Source organism: Buceros rhinoceros, unplaced genomic scaffold (assembly GCF_000710305.1).
Source record: "Buceros rhinoceros silvestris isolate BGI_N320 unplaced genomic scaffold, ASM71030v1 scaffold23102, whole genome shotgun sequence".
NCBI classification, from domain to species: domain Eukaryota; kingdom Metazoa; phylum Chordata; class Aves; order Bucerotiformes; family Bucerotidae; genus Buceros; species Buceros rhinoceros.
The window spans coordinates 30,289-37,072 of NW_010401445.1; the positions used below are offsets into that span (position 1 = coordinate 30,289).

At 48.6% G+C, this 6,784-nt stretch overlaps 1 protein-coding gene across 1 annotated transcript in view; it reads right to left on the reverse strand.

Annotated features, from left to right (window-relative positions):
- FANCM (Fanconi anemia, complementation group M) overlaps window positions 1-6,784 on the reverse strand; it is a gene marked incomplete at its 5' end in the record, with an annotated part of 39,473 nt that overhangs the window by 14,627 nt on the left and 18,062 nt on the right. The gene's annotated exons all lie outside the window — the stretch shown is intronic.

Below are 6,784 nucleotides of genomic sequence, written 5' to 3' on the forward strand. Positions count from 1 at the left end.
GGAAACCCTCTTTCAAAGTTCAAACCGTTCACTAATAAAAAAAAAAAAATGAGGATGTAAGTTCCAAACAGAAAGTGCAGTTATTTTTTGCAGTTCAGTCTTTAGTCCCTTAAAAGGCCCCTGATTGGAATAGTGGGTGATAAGACCGGCTTTTGCAGTAAGAGGTTGCCTGCTTCCGACACAAGTAACATTCTCTGAAGGTCTTACCATGTGTAAGTAGGAAAAAATACGGTCCTCATAATCACGACCTCCTGAACCCTCCTCATCGTCCCAGAAGAACGTTATCAGAGCAGTTCCTCTGTAGCTTGTGCTAGCCATGCTGCTGGTCGCAACCCAAACTCCAGCCTCTGGATCTTCCAGTAACCTCCCCGCCTTCTCTAGCTCGTCACAAGCCAGACCCTTCGCTCCCTGTCGTGTGTACCCAAGCAACAGGCAGGCTCTTCTCCCCAGCCTTCATTCGCACAGAACAGGAATTCTCGTTCCTTCAACACTTACTCTCACATCACTGAGTTGCTACAGACGTTCCTAGAGCTGTTCTAACCGTCACACCAACATCTTGACAAAACCGGGACCCCCAGGATGTAGGGACTGTGAAGACATTAAACAGCTGGAGTTCCCACCGATGGTGCAGCTGGAGCGGCTGCCGTGCCACCGCTGCACCCCTCGTGGGAGCCAGGGCAGGCAATCACGGAAGCCAAGGTTTGAAAGGTTTGAAAGTCATTCCACCCCATTACACCTCATAGCTAAACTCAGCCCTGCCGGTTTGTCTGAGTACCCTCCTGAAAACAGGATTTGAAGCCATCTTCCATGCACTGGAAGAGCATTCACAGCCTGGCACAGCTTTGGCTCCTCTCTGGTTGCAGTAGATCAACCACACTGTCCAGTACTAACAGTACTTCTTCACTCTCAGTAATAATAATAACTAAAAAACAAAATCAATATTTAATCACTAACTTCACAGTCCCGCCACAGGAAGGATGATACGCAGAATAAATAAGGAGGAATCTGTGCAGAGGCTGCTTCCTTCAAGCTCAGTCAAGGCACGGAGCAAGGTATGTCAGTCAGTGTGTGAACTCACAGAGGAGTAACAACCAACCACCAGCACGACCCGCTCCAGTTAACCTCACAAACATCATCCAAGGAGATCACGCCTTTGGCTGACAAGGTAACAGTGTTGACAACGACGTAACGACTGAACATTGCGTAGTATTTCAATTAAAAGTACCCAAGCACTGCAAGCACACAACAGATATTAAGCAGGTTAAAGATGGATTAGCTGCCAGACCACCCAACCTTAGTGAAACAGAAGCAGGGGATGCTCTTGCCCACCCAACACTTGCAAGAGGCACAGCGCAGGTTTTCTTGGCCCGACAGTGTTCTACACTGTTTAAGTAACCCAAAATTAATCAAGTCTGCAGGACAAGACAAGGGTTGGGAGTAGGTAAAAAGGATAATTCAAACCACAACTAGACCAGAGGTAGAGCAGGGAAGAGCAAATCATTTCTGTCCCCACACGGCCAAACAGGAAGCTGTATGTTTAGGATGGTAAGAGGTGACAGAACTGCACCGTGTCGTCCAAAGGACCTACAGAAACTCAAGAAGCAGGTTCCGGAACTGGTTACCGTGGTATGTAAACTTGTGGCTACATACCTCAGGAACTGGGAGGTGGCAAATACGATGCCGTTTGTTAATGTTCAGGGAGGAAGCTCACAGGTTGCTAACGTTACCTCCACACTGAATAAACGAGCAGAAGCTGGAGGAGTTACCACAATCCCTGGAAGAGTCTTCTTCACAAGTGTCAGTACTGCTTTGGAAAACACAGAGATCAGACCTCGCAAACCCACCGGGCTTCTTTCTGGAGACAAAAACCGAGCAGAACTGCTGCGTGCCAGGCCAACAGTTCAGAGACAAATATAGCATCTAGGACAAACTTTAGTCACCTAATTTCAGGCTTACATGGAGTTACATAACTGTCCCACTTTGGCTCGGCTGTTCAAAATACTTTCTCCCAAACAACGTACTTTGTTCCAGCGAGTCCCGTTAATACGGATGGAGAGAAAGGACAGAATTACAATTATCACATTTTAGCCTGAATGTGTACAACTCGCAGAATCTTAAATTACCTGATCAGCTCTTCTATATCCCAGTAAGCTCCAGCACGTACCAGCTACTCAGTAAATAGGTCATGCAGGGGTAGGAAAACAGGCACCTCTCCTGTATTACTGTACTGAATCAATGCCCTTAGAATGCTTAGACTTACTGATTCAGTTTAAAAAACAATCGGGTTTTTAGTACAGAAAATAGAAAGAAAAGAATACTCTTAAGATATTGAAGTTTTCACTTTCATACATAGGTACACATATAAATACACACACACACACACACACACTGTGTGCTAGCATTTACATTTAAGGCATCCACTACCCAAATTAAAATTAACCCCCCTCTCCTCGTAAGCTGCTTTGGATGTACATTTTCTAACGAGATTCAGATGTCTGCCAAAACCCTGGTGATTTTGCTATTTAAAAATGAAAAGATAAGTCTGTAAACAGATTGTCGGGCTTTAACCCCAGCCGGCAAGGAAGCAGCGCTCAGCCACCACTGCGCCAGGATACAGACACCTCCAAGTGTCACAACCACAGCCTCTCCACTTGACGGCTGGGCCGGAACGGTGCTGCGGCAGCATGAACAGCTGGCGCTGGGGTCCTCCCCGTCCCAGCCCAGATCCTCTCTGCAGCCCAGCTCTCTGGGCACATCTGGGGAAGAAAGGCTTTGGGATTTTCGGTTCTCACACCGACTACAAGTCGTGTGGATTTATCCACCGCTGATATGGTTACTGGCAGGGGGCATTTTCTAGTTAACTTACGCTCTAGCATGAATAGTGACAGAAGCAGCAGCACAAGGCTGGGGGTTCACAGGGTGTTTTGCACGAGCAGGTAGAGCAGATCTCAAAGCAGCACACTCCAACCTACTGCAGTGACAAGTGGTCACGTATTTTTCCTTGTAGGTGACCAGTTGGTCCCTTAATACTCCAGGGAAACCCCTCGTGTTTGTCCTCTACACATGATCCTCAGCACCCTCTCGTGTATTCTGGACCATAAAATGCTGCACCTCAAACGGTCTCAGCCATGACTGTTCTCCCCCACTGCCCACAGACACTTTCCTAGGGTTTGCAGAGATCTGCTAGGACGGGTGTGTGAATTCACTGCTAACCTGCCTGCTGCCTGCGCGTAGCCCTTAGTTATACCTTGCAGAAGGATCAATCCCTCTTTCTCCGCGATTGCTTCATTTCCAGAAGAGACTCCAGGGGAAAGAACACCGTCAAAACCTTTTCTTGGAAATTCAAGTATATTTTATGAGGTGACCCTTAAGAATATATATTTGCGACAGGAGCCTAATGGCCACAGAAACCACAATTTCCTTCTGCAAAAGCTGTGATGTTCCTCTCCCTGACAGTGCCACCTTAGTGATGTATCTACTAATTCTGCAGTGCTTTTGCTCTCAGGCAGCTTGCCTGGAATGACTCATGAAATCTCTCGCATGCAGCCACCCGACAGCCTTCTTCAACCCCCAGGCCAGTGCCTGACACCCCCACTCCTGGACACCCAGCCTGACCAACATGGTTGCAGTTCTTGAAGAGTGACCCTCTGCTCCTGCTTCACAGCAACTGGCCACTGTTCATGCATCTGCTTGTACTTTTTTGGCTGATACCCTAATTTGGGAAACACCAGAACACAGGTAGCCACAGGATATCCAAGCGTCAGCAGGACCATTGCACCCAAAACCAGGTTTTCACCTACAATAGCGGTTGGGTCTTAAATAAACGTGATTGGATCGCACTGAACTTTGTTACCAAAGTGTGACTATAATGGTAAAAACTATCTTAAAACATTATCCCCTCTCCAAAGATAAACAGTGTCTTCAAAGGCTTTGGTGTAGAGCAGCTGCTGCCAGCTCCTGGGCTGCCTGCTTACCTCTGGCACGCTGCCTGCCCGCACTTTGCCAAAGCTAAACAGTGTCTTCAAAGGCTTTGGTGTAGAGCAGCTGCTGCCAGCTCCTGGGCTGCCTGCTTACCTCTGGCACGCTGCCTGCCAGCACTTTGCCAAAGCAGCCTTCTGCAAAGAGCCGGAGGAGAAACCCGCCAACCACTCACACACGTAAATATTTTGACAGTTTGTGAAAAACAGCATAAACTATTTTAAACCCAGAAACCTAAAGGCAGAATGACCGTACACATCCCCCTAAACAAATAAAACCACGCCAGAACAAAACCAACAGAAAGAGTCCAGCCAGAGTCAGAGGGTGCTCCCCGGCGCTGCCAGAGCAGGGAGGACTCGGCGGTGCCTGCGCGGGCAGCGGCAGCCCACGGCCATCCCCGTGCCGTGGTGTATGTGGTGTGTTACACCGCAGCACGGAACGCACCGCACGTGTCTCCTGCCTGCAGATTTCTGCTGCACCCCTACAGCACACACACCGGGTCACATTCGGTTTCCAGAAAACAGACATCACTTCGCTTGGGTGGAGAGACCCGTCCTGGCTGGTGTGGCTGGACCTGTGCCTGCGGGCGGCTCTCTCGCAGCACTGTGCGGGAGCAGCGAGTCTCCCCCCACACAGCAGACACGCCATCTCCCCCGGCACCGCTGAGCCCTTCTGGGCACACACAACCTGCTCAGCCCACGTGCACGGCTGACACTCACAGCCCTCCCCCTGACCGCTCTTACTCCTCTGCTCACACCATGAGCGCAAGGCCCCACCAGGTCAGAAACACCAAAAAGCACCTGCGAGCCAAGGTCTGACCAGTCCCAACCAGGTCTCAATTTGCGCTCAGCCTCCAGTCATTTGGGAACGACATCAGAAGAATCAACATGGCACAAAGAAACTGTTTTAATTGGGGCTGAGCTTCTCGGTCTCACAAGTTCTCCTGGCATCCACACTGTCCAAGGACAAAACAAACATCCCTTCGCCTCCACACCAGGAAGCGTGTTCCTGGTCCAGAGCTTTCCTGGAACAGAGAACAAGCTGAGCCACCCCTGCACAGCTTTTCGTTGAGAACCCCAGGACAGAGTACTGCCCTTGATCCTCTGCTGCTCAGGGCAGAGCGGGTGCCCCAGGGCTCCAGCCAGCAGCTCCACAGATACCTCAGTCTGCCTGGCGCAAACACCGTAACTGAAGACAGCGAAAGTCGTTCAGCTCTTTGTTGCTGGCTGGGGAAGAAGACTGGCTTGGGCTGGAAGGGACCTTCAAGATCATCTAGTCCAAATCCCTGCCATGGGCAGGGAACCTTCCACTGGAGCAGGGTGCTCCGAGCCCCGTCCAGCCTGGCCTGGGACACTGCCACATCTCAGACCATAGCAATAACCAGAGACACACTAGTGGAAATGAGGGTCTAAAACAAAAATAAAAATATTTCCTTCTCCCATCTGAACCATTTTTAACTTTGTATTCAGTGTCTCCTGGGAAACAAGTCCCAGCTGGGTGTGTTTCACCCCCAGACATGTCTAATTTAAAACTTCCAACTCATGGAAAGCCTTTTCAGGTTCTTTGGAGATTTAGGGCATGCTGGGAACATCTTCCCTGCTGTCAGGCATTTCATCCGGTGAATCCTTCAAGGCACCACAAGGCAGTTGATAAATGATTCTGGAGGTGTGGGTTGAGGTTCATCTTCTAAACCCTGATACCAAACACCTTGCGACACCGAGGTTACCCGAGTGACAACCCTTCCAGTGGGAGACTTTGGGCTTTCTTGTCTTTCTACCTGCCTGTATCCTCACACTGCCCACTCTGAGGTGGGAAACGGACACACGAAGCGTAGCCCACCTCCAGGAAAAAAGTCTTCCTTGCACTTCAGTATTGCCTGTTCCTTCTCCTCAACGCTTGGGCAAACACCGCCTCAGTAAAAGTGATTGCTTCGCCCTGACCTTCTTGCCAAACAGCACAGTTTAATTTTCAAAAACGTTTGAAAGCTATTGAATTATTTTGCATGAGGACAATTTGATTTGTTTCCATGTTACACAAAAAATCCCCGCTTGGAGCTGGTAGAAAATCCCACCCCATCTGCCGGTTCCCGTTGCTGTAGCAATAAAGCCGTGCAGGCATTAAAGGCTTCTCTGCAGCGGATGTGCCCGGCTCAGGGCTCATAGTTGGGATTTCTTCTACTTTCCTGTTTTCTTTTCATTCTGCCAACCACTAAGTTTTTAAGAGCATAAAAACACCATATAAAAAAATCCAAACGTTTTCATCTATTTAAAAATTTCTAAGCCTTTTAATTGACTTTTTTTAACATATTATGCAAAACACGATGGCACAGGAGGTTTCTTGGGGTCATGGGGTGGGTGTGAGGAAAGGAAAGTTACACATCAGTGAATTCCTGGGCTTGCTCCTGCACCAGAAAACGAACACCCACAAAGAACAGACAAAGGCCTCCTGAGCTGGCTCTGATCGAGTTATTACTATTCTCTGAATGGGATTCTTCATTTTTATCTTTCACCCCTCAGGAAGAAAACAATCAATAGAAGTGTGGGTTGAAGTTCAATACCTTCATTACTGAAGGAAGCAGCTTTGCCTCGTATTTGACCTAACCCCCTGTGCCATTAAGAACTGTGAATGAACGTCAGACAGATTAGCCGTGGTATATTTGGCCATAGAATATTTATAGAGGGGACGTGGATGCCCAGCACAGACTCACAAACCCCTCTGAATCACTGCCGAAAGAATTATCAATCCCATCTGCTTATTGTCATACAGGACTAAAGTTTTAGGTAGATTTTGACAGGCTTAATTCCTG